The 20,078-nt window shown below is 37.7% G+C and overlaps 1 long non-coding RNA gene across 1 annotated transcript; it reads left to right on the forward strand.

Annotated features, from left to right (window-relative positions):
- Positions 1–5,607: 5,607 nt before the first annotated feature.
- LOC138911524 (uncharacterized) lies at positions 5,608–12,310 on the forward strand. Its single transcript, XR_011417153.1, has 3 exons — positions 5,608–6,104; positions 10,986–11,200; positions 11,282–12,310. It is a non-coding gene; the product is annotated as an uncharacterized lncRNA (long non-coding RNA).
- The last annotated feature ends 7,768 nt before the right edge of the window (positions 12,311–20,078 follow it).

A 20,078-nucleotide genomic window follows, 5' to 3' on the forward strand; every position in this document is an offset into this window, starting at 1 on the left:
TATTCGTATAACACCCAGCTAAGTCTGCGCTCGACTTTTTCACAGTTCAATCGCTATATGAACTCTCTCTGGATCACTTGCCTCACGAAGGCAATGAAACCTCCAACCTCGATCCTCTGTTGAAGCGTTTAGACTTGGCCTCGACAGAAGATTAAATCTCAACATGTAGTTAAGCGTACCGGAGGACATTAGGGACACAATCTCCATGTTCATCGAAAATATTAGACAAGCAGAAATTTGAGTTTCGCCTAAAACGAACAAGTTCATCGAATCTATAAAGTGCTTCCCTTCTTCTTCCCGTCTTCAAAAGATTCTAGTCTCAAATTGATCGGTTTCCGAACGACGCGGCCTCATGTTGTTATTGCTTTCGTCTGGCATTCATTCAATTGGTACCGAAGCGAAATTGTTCGAGCAGGGTCAGGGTCCTGGAGAGGCGATAGTCCGACGCATTGTTTCGGCTCGTTGTATTTTCGAATACCGTGAGATTAAGCCAACATGGCAGGTGCCCACGTAAAACACTCTGTTTGCCCTCTAACCCACTGACTTTGTCGGAGGTAATGCTGCAGATCAAAAACTTTAACTTAAGCGTCGAGCGCTGCTATTCATAGATCTTTTGTTCAACCGCATTTTCCAAAGATCTGAAAGTCTGCACTGATCACGATGGTCCCTAAGCCAGAGAAGTAGCTCACGGACGAAGTCGCGTACAGACCAATCAGTCTCCTCCCTGTCCGTGCACCGATGTTGAAAAGGGTTATTCTCATAAACGTGACACAGACGAAAATGTCTCGGAATCCCGGAGCACACACAAATTGCAAACACAACACCCGGGTGTCTGCAGCTACTTCTGCCAATGCCCAAAATTCAATGACAACTTCAAAACATTTTCCATATGAACCAAAACCAGCCATAATCGAAACAAACGACCAGCAATGAAAAAAGCACACCCTCTTAGCTCATTGATATGGTTTTTAAGCAGTGCTATGCCTATAATTCGCAAGATCATTAATTTTATAAAATTTCATTATTCGACCAGCAAGGCACCCTTTCTCAAAGAAGGGTATTTTAACTATTCATAAGTAGTATAACCAAATACCTACTAATATACACATTTTTATCCAATGAAATTTCGTATTAAGTGTGCAACTATTGGTACAATTAATAATAATTATTTTCGTAAAACATTAACTACCATTTCTAAGTATAAATAATTAATGCCGCGACGCGCCAAATAGTTGTTGTATGAGTGTCTTATCTCAAACATATTGGTGCAAATCTGCGTATATCTATGTGTCAGCCAAGCCAAGAGACTTCTATGAATGTAAGAAGATTGGAAGGATTTTGATGTGCGATCATTTCGTATTTAAAATGATTACATAAGTCAATAAATGATTTACTATAAAGGACCCTATTCATAAATTATTTAAAAGTATATAATAAAGGTTTGAAATATACTACTCAAGGCAAGAAATAAAAGTCTATAAAATGTGACGTCATAAGTTGTTATGCTCCGTGTGGGTAGCCCTTTGATTTGAAACCCATGGCTTGGTGGCATACGCAAATAACACATGGGAAGATCAAAACGGACAACGAAAAAAAAATGGGTTTCGTGCGCACTGTTGTTGTGCAAGTGATTTGTTGTTGTTTCCTATGGTAAATGAGCATTATTTTGTTGGGTTTGTTTTTGCGTTTGCGGACCAACCCGATCAACCGCTCATGAACTTTAAAACTTATAACTCAATGGCTCCTTGATATATACATACAAAGGGCATCGAGAGAGACCTAGGAGTTCCCAAAGTAATCCGAAGCATGTCAAAAGATACTTTGAGCGCCTTCGCTCCCATCCCAACCCACTAGTGAGACGCATAACTTATCCAGGAATAACAAGAATAATATGCCGCATTACAGGAGTTTGTCTCTGTAGGGCCAAAAAGAGGAGACTTAAACGGTGCCAAACACTGGATCTACTTAACAGTGTCTTATGAGACATATCACTTTAATAAAATATATAATATAACAAGTAATACTTATGCAGAATATAAAAAAATAAAATTATTTGCTTTATACCCTTAACACCTTAGACTCATTAGTAATACATCCATAGAAAACTAGTTTAAGCTGCCATGTTAGGTAGAAGTGATCTTGTTAACAATAATGTATATATACGGAAACAAAAATATTATGAAATAAAATATAAATATTTCATGTAGGCCATTCAAGGTCGGCACGCCGTTAAACTAAAAAATGCCGAGTTTGGTCAAGATATTGTGAGAATTTAAATTTCGAGTGATCGTTCCTATGGCACCTATTTGGATTCCGATCTTAAAAGGATTTTGCATTTATATGAGGAGCATTGTAAAGCTAATAAATGCCGACTTAAGTCAAGTCTATCTTGATAAAAAAAATTGGTTTTCATACAAAAACTAATTTTAGACTGATCGCTTCTATGGCAGTTATATGATATAGTGTTCCGATCCTAATATGACTTTGCTCATATATGAGAAGCATTTTAAACCCAATAAATGCCGAGTTTGGTCAAGATATCGTGATAAACAAAATGTATTTTCATACAACAACTTAATTTCCGGCTGATCGTTCCTATGGCAGCTATATGGTATAGTGGTCCGAACTTAATAGGATTTTGCATTTATATGAAGAGTATATTATAAGTATTAAATGCCGAGTTTGGTCAAATATGTCAAAAGATACTAATTTTTAATAAATATTTAAATAAATATTTTAATAAACTAATTTTTTTTCATACAACTTAATTTTCGACAGATTGTTCCTGTGGCAGCTATATGATAAATTGGTCCTATTCAGCTGGTTTTGAAATATATGCTGCGTGCAACAGAAAGAGAAACATTTGCAAAGTTTCATAAAGATAGCTTTCAAACTGAGAGACTAGTTCGCATAGAAACAGACATAGAGACAGACGGACATGGGTATATCAACTCGGTTGTTGATACATATATGTATATATTTTATGAGGTCGGAGAAGAAGGAGAAGGAGACATTCTATGCGTTACACATTTCATGAAAAAATTATAATACGCTCTGCAAAGGTGTAAAAGTAGATCAGATTCTTCTCATAATGCCCGACTGGACGAGGAAATATATGCTTGAGCATTTAAATGTGTGTTCCCATTGCTACCACAGGCACAAAAGGAACATTATTAAACATATAAATCTCTGGTTCGCGACAACGCCGTGATCTACTTGTGCACACATTCACATATCACAAACATATGTGTCTGTTTGTAGATCTCAGGGTTTTGTGAGAAGCTAGTGAGAAGCAGGGAGAAAGAAATGCACTCAAGTGTGGAAAGCAATGAATGAGAGCGAGGCACTTGCATACACACATTTGTATTTGGGCTGTAGGGATTTAAAACTAATATAAATATATTTTAGCCGCAGCGACGTTGTGAGCTGAGCGAGATGCGGCTTCATACTGAACGTTCGGATTTCGAGACACGCGTTCGGCGGCCACTCTCAGCAATCTTACTCTCCCAGAATACAACAAAATGGTCGCAGGCTCTCTTGGGGTTCCATCCTTGCGATTTATCGTGCCTTGATTATTGTGCTGTTTGATATATATGTGCATTGTATGGTTAGTGGTTAAACCATTACTGTAGTGCAGTGCATACGAAGGCTCAATCTTTTGTCTTCTTCGATTTCTAACGATTTTCCCATGGCTCTTTTAGTTTCTAGCCAATCTCTACTTTTGATTTCTATTAGAGTGGCGTATTTTGAATAAATGTCTATGCAAGATACAAATTGTTTGCTTTAAATTATGTATAATTCGAGGAAGTAAAATTGTCAAATTGTAATTATGTGTTTCTGTGTTCAGTTTTTCAGCAACATTGCAACATTGTTTACTTCGCATTCACTGATTGTGTTTTGAATGGGATTTTGATAATCTAGAAAGTAATATTTTTATACCCTGAACCCATTAAAAATAGGTTAAAAGGGTATATTATATTAGTGCAACGCAATGTAAATTTAAATGTGTATGTTTAAAATGCAAACGTATGTAACAGGCAGAAGGAAGCATCTCCGACCCCATAAAGTATATATATATAAGAGCTAGAGACCTGAAAATTCAGATGTAGGTCCTCCTAGTGCCTGCGCAGATCGGAGTAAGTTTCCGATAGTCAATAACTTAGTCCGTTTCCAAGCAATTGATAAGAATCGATATCGACATTCTGTTTTGCTTAGCAATTTTGGTAAATATTAAGCGATAGAGTCACCAAACATGATATTTTGCTGCTAGAATATTATATATATCAACTATCTTTCATTTTATATATATATATACCTTTTGCTACCACCCCAGAGCTATAAATCATGTTAATAAACCAACCAATCCAAGCCACAATTTGATTGCAATTGACTTTTTGAGAATACACAAATAATCGATGGTACAATGCGATATACTGTAGAAAATTTCATTAAGATCGATGAAGAGAAAACCAAAGTTACATGAGACTGCGAATAGGATGCACAGTTAGCGAAAACGTCAAGAATTTGTGTATAAATTAATATTTAAATAAGAAGTCCTCACGGATTTTTGTTATAAGACTTTATTTTTGATTATTTGATTATTTTAGAAACACAAAATTATTTAGTAAAATTATGGTTTATAAAACACTAGGCCGATACGCCGTAGTGAGTGAGTTAATTTATGCGCGAAGTCGCTGGGCCGTAGTGAAAGCCGAATTAAAAACTAAATTTACAAAAGATTGATCAATATTACCTAAGCTATTGTGTGCTTTTCACAACGGCCGCTAGAATGCTTAGCTTGCGCCTCGTGCGATACCGTCGTCCAAGAGCATCCGGCCCAGAGCTATGTCAGCATCTGTGGCTGGTGTTATATTGAATTTTGCTGACCCCTGTTGACTCAGTGCTATATCAGCAGCTGGTGTCGTTAGCCTCTGTTAACTTATACATGTACACACACACATTCATGCGCGTCTGCTTCACGTTCTATCGCATTCTAACAGCATTGTAATTGCGACTTTTTTCTGTAATGCTATTTCTGTTCGTTTTTCTCGATCATACTTAATTATTGGTGTGGCTGATAGGTAGAGGCATAGTTAGTTTTGCGATCTGTCGCGAGTTCGACCCTACCTGGGAAACTGTTTTTTTTTTTGCTGGTTTGTCTGTTGAGTAGAGTCGTCCACAAGTAATACGGTTAGTTGCGAGCTCGAATCCTGCTAAGGGAATTTTTTTTTTAATTTATGTCTATTACTTCAAACGATCTCGTTGCGTGAACTGTATTTTGGCGTTGAAATAAGAGGGTTAACGGTATTCCCTAGTCGGGAGATCCCGACAAGAACTTCTTTCCTGTTTGCTTTTTAAAAGTTAGTAAGTTTCTCCATGCCTGGGTTTAACAGGTTCTTGTTAAATTTGATAATAACTTCCTTGAATTCTGCATTTAGTTACGTTACTCCGACTGACGATTTCTATATAAGCAGATAATAAAGGGAAGTCTGCATCATTGTGGAAATATATTATATTTTTCTAAGTACATATATTGTTTTTTAATTAATCTTTTGCGTAAGTTTTGGTTTCTTGATATGAAATTTTGATTTTCTATTTGTTAAAACAGTTGATCGTTTCGACAAATTGTCTATTAGAGTAGTTAATAGGTCGCTCGCTAATGAAAATATAATTTTCATTATCTACTTGTGCACTATGTATAGTAGCTGCCCGGCTATCTGTAGTTTCACCAGGTAAGTTTTCTTCTATTTTGATCCGAGATAAGGCGTCTGCGACATCATTCTCTTCACTTGGAAGGTATTTGATGTGTTAAGCAAGCTCAATAGAATGATTTTCCGTCTCTGCAACTTCATATTTTGTTCTTGTATATTTTTCAAACATGATCACTATAAACCTCGATTTATCTTTCAGAAAGATAAGACCTGAAGTATTTTGTGGCCCTGATTGAGTTTCAGCAGGTACTCTATAAGAATTTACGTCAGTCGTCGGATGTGAAATATTTTGAGATAGTAGCCACACAACCGCGGATTGTGAATAGCTGAGGTTGGATTGCGTTGCAGATACACCTGTGTTGATGAAATGCATGATGTGCTTATCTCATTTCGGTATGTACGCAGCGTAAATGAATTGCATGCTCCCTGCTTTGGTATATCGTTACCAAGAAAAGTTAATACAATAGAGAAGATATGCAATGCATATATCGGAAATTTCATGGGTTAATAAAAGTAGACCAATATTAAATTTTTTTCTAATTTCTAGTACAAACATATGCATGTCCTTTTCTAGATTTGCCTGCGAAATAACAAAACAATATCAAACACAACACGACTTTGTGCAAATGCATGAAAGCTTGGTAAAAAAAGACGGGACTACTGCGACGTAAAAAATATACCGTAGATTAATTGGCAGAAGTATACCAATCAGTAGATGTTAGTGAGGAACAGGAGCTCGCTGCCATCCGCTAGTCAATGTAAAACTGTCACAGCGTCGAATATTTTGCTACGGATGCGGATCTATAAACGTATACAAGCAACAATGTAAATTAATCGAAAAAAGGTTGTTACGTTATAAATGATATAAATAATTATTTTGTTCAGACTCGAGAGGGCTCTGGAGCTCACTTACCAAAACTTTCAAGTCGTTAATGTGCTGTAGATTCCTGATGCTCAGCTCATGCAGGATTAGTAGGCTTAGTCCCTTTCGGTGTAACGTCACGTTGATCTGTGCCATTGCCGAGACGTCTGGACTTGGTGGTTATTGAACCGACTTCCGTTCAGAGAGATGTAATCTGTGAAAGTCAAAAGATAGGTTCCGCTTAGTTGGTTGTCCCTGTTGAAGGATGCTTCGTTAATGATGATAACACCCTTGGCGACCACCGTAATCGGATTCAGGTGTCCCGTGTGGGTATTGTATGTAGCGGCAGTTATTGTGCCCAAGACTCCGCTAAAGCTTCTTGCAGAAGGAACTGATGGCTGCGTCTCCGCAGCTCCCTATGGTGAATGTGTGCGTACCGCAGTCAGCAACCATGTTGCTTTCTTCAAAATCTAAAACTATTTTATTACTTTGTACGGGATAATCAATGATTTTCTTACAAACTACTTGAGGGATTAGGAACTTAATTAGGATGTGTAAAATGTCATTATTTTGAAAAGCATCAATAATAGTTACCTCTAAAATTCTAGCAACACTAACGTTTGTGAGATGTTCATTCATAATTTCTCGGATGTCAACGTTGTTTAGGATTGTTGGGCTGATGAGGTGTATTTTAGCTGAGGTTAAAGTTAAGAGCAAATTCTCTAAAACCGAAATTATTATTCTGTTCTCTGCCAATATAGTCTCGTATACATGTTCGGTATCTGTTTCGTCCGTCTTATGGATAGAATTAAATACTTCCATGACTAAATGTAGTTATTCTTGAATTTTTGTATTAATTTATACCTGCCTGTTTTCTGCTTCAATTAACTGTCCTTGCTTTAATCTAGCTTGTTGCCAATCGTCGAAGTCCGGTGTCCCAGCAACCACCTTTAGGGCGGTGTCTAGCAAATTTATGCTTCGGCCTTGCCTATGGTGAAGCTACCATTGTGTTTATAAGTCCGAGGTCGACGTTAGGTGCTTTGATCATGAGTTCCTTAGTGAATATGTATAGAACGCGTTTCGTTCTGTCTTTGTAATCCTCATAGGACGATACGCTTGCAGTATGTTCTAAGTATCCGAATCTGTCCCAAATCGTCACGTCTTCGTCAATGTGTGTGAGTAGTCCGTAAATTTTTTTTTGTCGTGGCGGTCAGGGTTATCGTTATAAGTATTGTTCGAGGTCCTAACCTAACATGTGTTAAAGTTCATATTATTTTAGATTGTAATGGTGTTCTTAGGTTCTGCCTCTACAATTTCCTCAGAACATAAGGGTGTTAGCTTATTACCTTGGTTTTGTTTACTTGGTAGGTTTTATATTCGCGATTTTTATTCGCTTGTTCTTGGGTCTTTTCCTGGGCCTTGTGGATTCTTTCCCTTTTTCACAACGACGGGAGCGAAGTAAATTACCTCGATAGGTTTCTTATTCGTTAACGAGCTTATTGTACGATTGGACTTTATTGTGGCCATAAATATCAATTCCACCGTCGATTATTTTTCTATCTTTATACAGAGAGCTAGTGAGGGTAATATGGAACCTTTCAACTTGCGCATTTGACGAGATGTGCAGTGGTGGTGCATTTGCGATGTGGATGTTAAAGTACTTCAATAAAACGGACTTGATTGTTTTGGAGTTCAGTTCATTATCTCCCTCTGTTCTGAGTGGTCGGTAATGTCCGCGACAAGGAATTTTTAGTGTTTTAATGCTGTAGAAGGGAATGTTTCGACTAGTTTGTGTTGGATGAAGGCCAATATCGGTAGCTGGCAATGGACTGTGTTAACTACATCGACTACGTCCATAGCGCGTCGCGTTCAAAGAATCAATTACGTGTCTGATTTTTCCTTTAAAATAAATGAAATTCGACACATGGGGAGCATCTGCTTCTTTTGTTATAATCTGGTTACGGAAACAGTTAACTGGCTTGCCAATTGTTACTATTGTTTATTTGACTGATACCTCACTGTGGCAGGCCCGGGCTATCTTCTAACGTGTCTACTAGCTGGTTTCCCAGCTTGTAAATCAGATTTGCACCATGTTCATCGATAAATACTTTGCAACGTTTTATCGTACCGTTAGGATTCTTATCGGACATCGCGAATGTAAGTGGTTGGTAGTCTGTGAAGATATTTAGATGCCTCACCCCATAAAGATAGTTTCTAAGCTTTTTTAGTGACCAGAAGATGGCGACAGCGTGCAGCGTGCGTGAAATCATCGTGGTTGGACGGCCATAACCGGAGGCATCGGTGGTTAGGTTGAATGGGCTTTTTATGGGGTATTTTAATAGAACATCCTCCAAAGCCAGGTTACTTTTAAGCTTTGAAAAGGATTGAAATTGTTTCTGGTTTAGTTTGATTTCCTCTTTTCGTGAGTGGCTTTTACTGATTATTGCCTTTTCGCCTTTTAGTGTGTCCTTGCGGGGCTTGGCGATTATGACGTGATCGTTAACAAAACAGCGACAGTAACTCGCAAGGCCTAGAAATGATCTAAGGTCAAAAGCGTGCATGGGGCTAAGAAATTTGGAATCGCTTGCACCTTTTTAGGATATGAATCCCAAGAATTCTGGGCTTTCTTTAAAAACTTGGATTTCTCTTGGGAGACTCGCTTACCCTTATCATGGAGACTTTTAAGGACCCAATCGATGTCCCAAATGTGGCCTTCTTTTGTTTCAGAGAAAATAATTACGTCGTCTACATAAACAAAGCATGACTGACTTATCTTCTACTTGAGTACATCGTCGATGTCCCTCTGGAAAATGATCGGGTCGTTTTTTAGCTCAAAGAGGAGCCTGCCAAAGTCGTATTTTCCGTTGTTGACGGAAAATACCGTTTTCTCTCTGTCTTGTTTGGCGAGCTCGATCTGATAAAAAACCGACTTCAAGTCCAATGTTGTGAAATAATGAGCCGTGCCCATATTCGACAGCATTGTCGAAATTGTGGGCATGGGGTACTTGTCGATCGTGTTTGGATTCAGTTTCCTAAAATCAATAACAAGCGAATTAAAAACTAAATTTACAAAAGATTGATCAAAATTACCTAAGCTATTGTGTGCTTTTTTCAACGGCCGCTAGAATGCTTAGCTTGCGCCTCGTGCGCTACCGTCGTGCAAGAGCATCCGGCCCAGGGCTATGTCAGCATCTGTGGCTGGTGTTATATTGCATTTTGCTGACCCCTGTTGACTCGTAAGAACATCCGGCTCAGTGCTATATCAGCAGCTGGTGTTGTTAGCCTCTGTTAACTTATACATGTACACACACACATTCATGCGCGTCTGCTTCGCATTCTATCGCATTCTAACAGCATTGTAATTGCGACTTTTTTATGTAATGCTATTTCTGTTCGTTTTTCTCGATCATACTTAATTATTGGTGTGGCTGTTAAGTAGAGGCATAGCAAGTTTTGCGGTCTGTCGCGAGTTCGACCCTACCTGGGAAACTGTTTTTTTTTTTTTTGCTGGTTTGTCTGTTGAGTAGAGTCGTCCGCAAGTAATACGGCTAGTTGCGAGCTCGAATCCTGCCAAGGGAGCTTTTTTTTTTAATTTATGTCTATTACTTCAAACGAGCGCGTTGCGCGAACTGTATTTTGGCGTTGAAATAAGAGGGTTAACGGTATTCCCTAGTCGGGAGATCCCGACAAGAACCTCTTTCCTGTTTGCTTTTTAAAAATTAGTAAGTTTCTCCATGCCTGGGTTTAACAGGTTCTTGTTAAATTTGATAATACTTTCCTTGAATTCTGCATTTAGTTACGTTACTCCGACTGACGATTTCTATATAAGCAGATAATAAAAGGAAGTCTGCATCATTGTGGAAGTATATTATATTTTTCTATGTACATATATTGTTTTTTAATTAATCTTTTGCGTAAGTTTGGTTTTCAAAATATAATTTTCATTATCTTCTTGTGCACTATGTATAGTAGCTGCCCGGCTATCTGTGGTTTCACCAGGTAAGTTTTCTTCTATTTTGATCCGAGATAAGGCGTCTGCGACGTCATTCTCTTCACTTGGATGTGTTAAGCAAGCTCAATAGAATGATTTTCCGTCTCTGCAACTTCATATTTTGTTCTTGTATATTTTTCAAACATGATCACTATAAACCTCGATTTATCTTTCAGAAAGATAAGACCTGAAGTATTTTGTGGCCCTGATTGAGTTTCAGCAGGTACTCTATAAGAATTTACGTCAGTCGTCGGATGTGAAATATTTTGAGATAGTAGCCACACAACCGCGGATTGTGAATAGCTGAGGTTGGATTGCGTTGCAGATACACCTGTGTTGATGAAATGCATGATGTGCTTATCTCAATTCGGTATGTACGCAGCGTAAAAAGAGAATATATAAATAGCAATCTTTACCACAGCTATTGCAAACACAGGGTTCGGAATTACAACGCACTTATACTTTGATTCCCGCCTGCCGCTGATACCTTTCGACACGATCCCATGCTGGTCTGACTAACCCGGTAGACTTTCCAAATCTTCGTCTTTATCACGAGCGGCTGAGAAATTATTTAGAAGCTTGAAACAAAGTAAAAATATTTTTGATAAACATCAAAAGCCAAGTCATTTTAGCAATGTAAGTCTGTATGTCGTTTGACGGAGCTTGAGTGACTGGTCGTAATCTTGGTCAGATTAATAATGCTATTAAAACCTACAGAAACTTGAAGTGCTTATTGATCACGTCAACTAAATGTTGCCTTATAAATTAAAAATTTCGCATCGTAAAAGAAAAGACCACATCGTTCCCGATTTGTTGTCGAGGTTGAATGAGAATGAATTGACAGAACTGGAGAGTGGCTCAGTACTAGGCTTCGAATCAGGTTTTAAATATGAAGTTGCACGACAAGCTTACTCTGCATTTCCAGATAATAAAATATCTAATCAATTTATTTATATTAAGACTGAACAGGCTAATAGGATAAAAACACACGCTGACAATGTATGGAAACTACGGTTTCCCAATAGACTTAGGAACGATGTGATCTTGTAAACTCACAGTACTGTAATTTCATCAGACTGTGGGAAGCACAAAACCATCAAGAACGTCTGTTCTGGTCTGGATTAGTGAACGAAGAAATTAATTAAAATCCCAACGGCGACAAATGTTAGAAATACCAAGGCCCCTAATTATATCAATTATAAAATATCCAACATATAGACTACTAGCAGGTATTGGCACGAATTAAATAAATTCTCTTGAAAATTATTGAAGCTTCTTCTTTTTCATGCACAATGCCTGTGCACAACGCTAATGTGAATGGCCTGTTGGGAATGGAATAAATATTTATCATATGTTTTGCAAACTTATGCAAATAAAACCATCAGAATAAGATAAAAAATTTTTGTTGCGATTTGAAAACCGTGTTAAAGTGAAACCGTGTAAATCAAATACTGTGTAAATCGAGGGAATCTTTTAAAGAAAACAAATCTTTTTTCATGCTTGCCTTTTGACCTTCTTTAGTCTTATAGGCATTGAGTTGATAAGTTGAAAAAAAGTTTAAGGGTCTATTTGCTCCCACTTCTTCAGTAAAGCATCTGTTCTAGTTAGAATCCGCCACGACCGTTGAAATAAATGAATTTTCGGGTAAATCGCTTCCCAGCAAAAATACCCCAGCTCATTTACTCGACGAACAAACTGATTACATTTGAATGTACAATACAACGTTCTACAATATCGATAGATATTCAATTCAATAAACATTTCAAATTATGTAATCAAAATATTAAATCGCGCTGACATCCGTACTGAATACTCCACAATTACTTGTGACCAGAAAATACTCCCCGCCTGGGAAGCTCCTTCCAAAGCACAATGTATTGTTGATTCCACTGGCAAGTTGTTTCTATGTATATTCCGCTTGAGAAACCCCGTCTTGGTCTTGAGACTCACGACACGCAATGCGCAATCGCATCCGGAATGTATTTCTGACATTATTTCTAGTAACCATTATCCAAGCGGTGCGCTGTCTTCGGCGATCAGAACTAGACTTCCGATCAGTACGCTGCCCTTAGATGATTCATCCCCTTCACTGCGCTCTTCCATAACCCTTTAAGACCACCCGACTGGCCAAAAGTTATGCCCTGCTCTCAAGCGCCTACAAATACGCAGAACAGGTCGGAGCACAGGCATAAAAACGCAGCTAAATACACCTCAACTAGGCGGTTAGGCGCTACCGCATTGCGAGCCAATTTTCTGCAATTTATGATCCAATGTTTCTGCCACAAGAAGGCACGTAGCGATTAAGCCCCGGCAAGTAAATTGTTTCGATGAGCGTAATTAATTAGTGCTATATGAGACTTAGGCACAAAAGTAGGATGTTTTGTGTTAGATTATAGATCGGCCTTAGAAATCGCTCACCTACGTGTTTTATCAAAATTCTTTCTTCTCCAATAAATGAGTCAAGCATTGAATTTCTGTAGTCTCAATAGGTGTTTTATCTTTCAACATAATGAATTCCTCATGCACCTTTTACGACCTCCAGCCAACTCGTCTGCAGATAACGCAACCCAACTGAACAATATAAACACTCAGATGAGTAACGACATAAAACAAAATGCTACTATGCAGCTTGATTTTTTGAAAATTGATAACGAAACCGAATTCTGTATCATTGCGCTTTCACAGCAGAGAGGGCGAAAAGGCTAAAAATAGAATGTACTGTCAGCTTCGGCCCTATGAAAGCCGTGCAAGCAATTATATATGTAAGCGCGGGAATATACATACATAACAGCATCCACAGCTCTGGCAAAGTCTGGGTAAGATAAATTATCTTAGTTGTATATATAATATATTATATATAATTTCATTAAATGAAGTTAATATTATTTTTATTCTAATTAAAAAATAAAAGTGTGCTAAAAAATACAAATCAAATATTAATATGTATTTTGACCCAATATTTAGTTAGCGACGACTTTATAATTCGAATAAAATATAATTTAGTAAGAGGTTCTAGTTGAGAACTCCCGACTAGGGAATATCCTAAGCCCTCTTATTCCAACACCAAATAAATTTAAAAAAAAGTTGCCTTGGCAGTATTTGAACTCACAACAACGGAGTAAGTTATCGATTATCGGAAACAAACTCAATCTGCGCAGGCACTAGTCTTTAGCTCTTATGGGTTCAGAGACCCTTGCGTACATACATACGGCCAGACAGACTGAGGGACATGGCTAGAGCGACTCGGCTATTGATGCAGATCAAGAATATATATACTTTATGGGGTCGGAGATGCTTCCTTCTGCCTGTTACATACATTTGCATTTTGCACAAATACAATATACCCTTATAACAAAGGCAATATAAACACTAAGATGAGTAACGCTCATACATTTGAATGCGACGCAAAATTTTTAGCCTGGCCTTTCATCTGGGCTTTGAGGCTTCGTGCGGCATGCCTGCCGACTGTTTGTTCGTTCTCCAAAGACCAGACAAACGAATGCCGAAGTCGCGGCTTGCTGATGCCGATACGAAAAACGAAGTTAGTCGCCAGCCTGCCTTCAGCAAAGCTGGTCGATGCTTCTTTGCGTCGCTTCGTTTTCGATCGACACAAAGTGCTTGTGCTTTATCCATGAAATGCATGCTTTATATAAATGATATATTATCCTAGATATTAACAAATAATTTTACAGGTAAATTTAAGAATTAAATAATTTTTGCACAAGGCGCATCTTGTGCAATAACTACGATAAGAAAATAGCGCACATAGATTGATTTCTCTTTTGTTTTTGAACAGTGTATGCTCGAGAAAAGTTCTTGTTTCAGGCTATGGCGTGCAAGCACCTTTGGTTGTATGCGTGAATTACACATGCATAAGAACTAAGAACTAGCTGGCAAGGAATTAATTTTGTTGGTTTTCTAGCGCAGATCATGACCTATTCCAAATTTGTGTTGATAGATGAATGCATTTTGTGTACTAAGGTTGGCTCCGTAGAAAATATGTATTTCTAAGTCGATGCAAATATTTACATAATTTCTTTAAATTATATTAATATTATTTTTATTCTCCAATTAAGAAAAAAAGTGCTAAAAAAATTTAATAATATATTTATTTGTACAAATAAATATGACTTTTGATTAAATATTTAGTTAGATATTTTATTAATTCAATTTAGATTATTGGGTTTGGGATAGGGGGTAGGTCGTGATCTGCGCTAAAAAACTAACAAAATTGTTTCTTTGCCAGCCAAACAAATACTTTGCCAGAGCAGTTGATAACAACACATTCAAATATGCTGTTATGTATGTATATTTACACGCATACAAACATAATTGCTTGCACGGCCCTCATAGAGCCGAAGCTGAGAGCACATTCTATTTTTAGCTTTTTCGTTCTCTCGGCTGTGAGAGCGCAATTTATTTTCTTAATTTAATTTTTATTACTTACAAATAATAATAATTTAATTAACAATTTAATTTAAAGAAGTTATATAAATATTTGCATCGTCTTAAAAATACATATTTTATACGGAGCCAACCCCAGTACACAACATGCATTCATATGTTAATAAAAGTTTTGGGTAGGTCATTTATTTATTTTATTTATTAATTTATTTATTTATTAATGGTCGACAAAACGAGTGTCTTCCTCATTATTCAAAAGATTGTACAATATAATTATATGCTAAAAGCCTAGTTAAGAGATACAATTTTCTAAATAGCATCACCGACCGATGGAGGTGTTTTATTTGCCAGTCCGGCCAGCTGTGCCCCTTTTCACAGCTAATTTTGTCAGTGACGCTATTAGAGCCTACATCTAAGCAGAAGGTTGTAAAAAGGAAAAAAGTGATCTCAAGTGAAATTAAAAATAATCTTAATTTGCTATATAAATAAAGAAAATACATTAAATAGGAAAAAAGAAAGTAAGAAAATTGTTAATAACGTAAAGCAATGTAAGTTAGATAAAGAGTGTTAAGTGGATAGGACAAAGAGAAAAGTAATGGGAAATCACCGACACGGTGGGGGAAAATTTTTCAGCCTGTCCGGCTAGCTATGCCCCTGCTCATAGCTGGGAATGGTCAGCGACTTCCCGAAGGTATCCTGAAAGCAACGATTTTATTAGGGGTAGAGACAGTTCGGTAGAGAAAACGTGATGCAAACTATTATAATTTTTACATAACACGCGAAAAGAATTGTGCATAGCGTAATCTGTTGTGCACGTAGATAGTAATAAGGGGCGATAATTTCTGGTTGGTCTAGCCGGAACAGAGAATTGAAGACGCCCTAGCAGAAAAGGAGAATCTATGTCGCCAATAATCAACTTATGTAGAAGGACAACACCGAGAATTGTCCTACGGTTGATTAACGACGGAAGGTTGAGAAGAAGCAGTCTGCTGGAGTAGGACGGCAACCGAAGATTAGGGTCCCAATTTAAACCTCGTAAGGCAAAAAGCAAAAATTGCTTCTGAACAGATTCAATACGATCCTGGCTGTTGATATGCTGTGGAGACCAGATGCAAGAGCAGTATTCAAGGATAGGGCGAACAAGAGAGATGTACAGAAGTTTTGTTATAAAAGGATCGTTAAACTCTTTAGACCATCGTTTAATGAATCCAAGTACATCTTTTGCCTCATTAACAATGGTATCTATGTGAAGATTGAAACAGAGTTTAGAATCAAAAATAACGCCTAGATCCTTAACTGTTAGTATACGTTGCAAAGGGTAATTGTCGATTGTAAAACTGACAAGATAAGGTGTAGTACGATTAAAAGTCATAAACATACACTTTGAACAATTTAGATGCAATTGATTGGCCGAACACCAAAGTTGCATAGCGTTCAAATCGTCTTGTAGACGAGAATGATGTAGGGGGTTAGTGTATGATAGAAAAAGTTTGACATCGTCCGCATACATGAGTACACGGGCATGTGATATAACAGAGGGAAGATCATTTATAAAAAGTGTAAAGAGTAAAGGTCCAAGATGACTACCTTGAGGAACACCAGAAGTAACGTGAACCCTTTTAGAGGTAGTCAACCTCAGTATTACTCTTTGGGTCCTACCTTTTAAATAAGAATTAATCCAAAGTAAAAGGGACAGAGGGAGACCTATTCGGTCAAGTTTAAAAAGTAAAATATCATGGTGCACAGAGTCAAACGCCTTACTGAAGTCAGTCTAAATGACATCAGTTTGCATTTTCGAAAGGAAAGCATAATTTACCAAGGAAGTAAACTCAAGCAGATTGCTCGTAGTTGACCGATTCTTTACGAATCCATGTTGAACAGGGGAAACAACTGATTTGCAGAAATGATGCAAATTCGAAGTGATTATTTTTTCAAATAATTTAGGAATAGCAGACAGTTTTGCAATGCCCCTGTAATTTTGTATATCAGACTTCCCACCTTTCTTGTGAAGAGGAATGATATAAGATTCTTTCCAAAGAGATGGAAAGACAGAAGTTTCAAGGGATAGGTTAAAAAGCTTTAGCAATGGATAGAAAAGGGAAGAACTACACTCCTTGAGTAGACAACTAGGAATATTGTCCGGCCCAGGAGAATAAGAAGATTTTAAAGAGTTTATAGCTAATAGGAGAGAGGAGTGTGATATAATGGGGGGAGGTATAGAACTAGCGGAAGAAATAGTAAAAGGGTAAGAATTAGTATTAGGACAGATTGAAGAGTAAGTTGATTGGAAAAAAAACAAAGAGGTTAGCAGAATCAGTGTCATTGCTAGCTTTATCCATCCCAAGAGAAAAAGAAGATGACAAACTTGAAGATTTACGCTTCAAGTTTACAAAATTATAAAACTGTCTCGGATTTCGGGCGAATTGCCTTTTACAACGAATTAGATAATTCTCATAGCATTGAGAATTAAGAAGAAAGAAGTTCGACTTGGCTATGGAATATTTAGCCAAGTCTGTACACGAACCAGACTTTTTAAACTTTTTAAAATATTTGGATTTTACATTTTTTAGATGTGATAATCTGGGAGTAAACCAGGGTGGTTTTGAACAAGTAGTCGAAGGAATTGACTTAGGAATACACACATCTAAGAGGGAGTTTAGGGTGATATAAAAAAAATTAATAGCTGTATTCATATCAACTGAGTCATATAAGAAAGACCAATCGGTTGAATAAATAAGCTGATTCAGCAAAGAATAATTTCCTTTGCGAAAGCAATAGCGGGGCTTATTGGCTGATGAGCACGAAATGAAAGGATTACAATTTAGCATTGCAATCTCTAAAGTTGGATGATAGACATCCTCAGGAAGAGATAAAGGAGGGAACCTAGACACATTAGAAATAAGGTAGTCGTTAACAAATACAAGGTCAAGTGTTCTACTCATATGATTAGAAATTGAATTGATTTGAAACAACGAAAGATCAAGCATGCAGTCTAAAAAATCGTGCTGTGCTGAGGGCACTAGATAATTTTCAGCAGTGAATAATGACCAAGAGATGTTCGGCAAATTAAAATCACCCAACACCAATAATAGGTCATTATCCCGCACGTGTGAAGAAACTTCTTTAATACAAGTAATATGATTCATATAAACTTGAATATTAGAAGAAGGTGGGACATAAGAGCATGCTACATAGATATTCCGTGTAGGAAAAGACACCTTAACTGAGACAATCTCAGCGTCAGTAGGCGTACTAAAACAGAATAGTTCAGACTGGAGAGTGGCTTTAACGCTAATTAACACCTCACCACCTCGAGTCGGGCGATCATTTCTAAACAAAATAAAGTTATTCGGTAATATCTCAAAATCAGATATGGTTGAGTTTAACCATGTTTCTGAAAATGCTATTATGTCCGAATCGAAGGAAGTGCTGGCAATAAAAAGATTTTTTAGCTTTGAAGTGAGACCTCTGACATTCTGATAATGAATAAAGATTTGGTCAGAAGATGAAGCTAGTTTTTTGGGGCAGAAATGGTACCCTGTATTGAAGGGACTGTAAGGGTGACAGGCTGGTTACGCTTTTTAGGCTTGAACTCATGAACAATCATGTGTGGTGGCCAAAATTTGGGATCACAAATGATTGGGAACATATCATGTGAAACATTTATTTTGAATGATGATATTTCACGAGGGGTGGAGAAATTAAATTTAGTTATTGACACGCTAGCAGAAGATTTGCTAGCAATATAGGCTGCCAATGACTCAGAAGTGGTGTCCGACGAAAGTCGAGACACAAAAACTTGCATACGAGGGGCAACTACCGTTAAAGTAGGCGCTGATGGGGCTGTAGGTAATACAGGAGTTGGAGGAGCTAACGAGGCACAATGATTGTTTTTAACAATCTGGGCAAGATTTTGCGCAGGTCTACCTTTGCGGCCAGGAGCTGACGGGGCCGAGGCAGTTTGATTAATTGTGACGGGATCAGGTACGGGCTCTACTGAGACTAGTACAGGGGTTGAAACAGGGGTAATTAGACAGTCGCTTGCAGAAGGCGATAAAGACAACATTGGAGATACCTCCAAGTTGCTAGGAAGAGACAAGAACGTCGTAGGTGTCTGAACAGTCGTAGAGGGCAATTGCAAAAGTTGAGGCTTTAACCGGCGATTGGTTGGGCAACTCGAAACTCGAGTCAAAATTACTCGAGAGCTGCTTAGCCACATTATTTAATTTTAAGAATTGATTTCTCACAGAATTATACATTCTGGAGAAATCAATTTGCTTGTCGATGCATTCTGGGCACGACCAACGCAAGCCACCGCAGCCCTTCTTGGCAATAGCAGCGATCTTGTCCCAATCACGCCCAGTGAGACCTGCACATTTAGCATGCATCATATTCTCACACAGCCAACAATTAACAAATTGCGGCAGTGCAGAATCGTCAGCCTGCTTGAACGTGCACGGTTTCTTACAGCACGACATAATTATTAAATGCGCAAGCAACTTGCGAGAGCGCAGAGCAAAACGAAACGAAAACGGTGCACAAGTAAACACTCAAAAAACAATTATTCGTACACACACAAATTGTTTGGTGCGAAAAGCAATAGAAAGAAATTTGTGAGAGCGCGATGCACAAGCAGAAAGTATGCAGCGAACACACGCACAAAGAAGTGTATGCACAGGGGAGCACAAAGGCAAAAGACTTAAAACAGCCAATAACAACAAACACGGAACTGACGCCGCGTTTTATAAAATGTAATAATTAACAGACACGCTGCACAACAGATAACACTTTGCACAGTTTATAAAAGCTTTTTAAATAAAGCACCGAAAAATGCAAATATTTTGAAATAAAAAGCAGGATAAAAGCACAAAAATATATAAAAATCTTGGAGCACAAGTAAAACACGTCAATCACTCTCAACTGAGAACTCTCTCTCATGATCAGCACTAGAAACCTAACAAAATTAATTTCATGCCAGCTAAACCAGAGCAGTGAATTACAACACACACATATAAATTAAAATTTAAATAAAAAGGTCTTCGCGGATTTTCGTCATAAGACTTTATTTTGGTTATTTATAAAACACTAGGCCGATACGCTGTAGTGAGTG

This window comes from Drosophila virilis, unplaced genomic scaffold, assembly GCF_030788295.1.
Source record: "Drosophila virilis strain 15010-1051.87 unplaced genomic scaffold, Dvir_AGI_RSII-ME tig00001170, whole genome shotgun sequence".
Taxonomy (NCBI): domain Eukaryota; kingdom Metazoa; phylum Arthropoda; class Insecta; order Diptera; family Drosophilidae; genus Drosophila; species Drosophila virilis.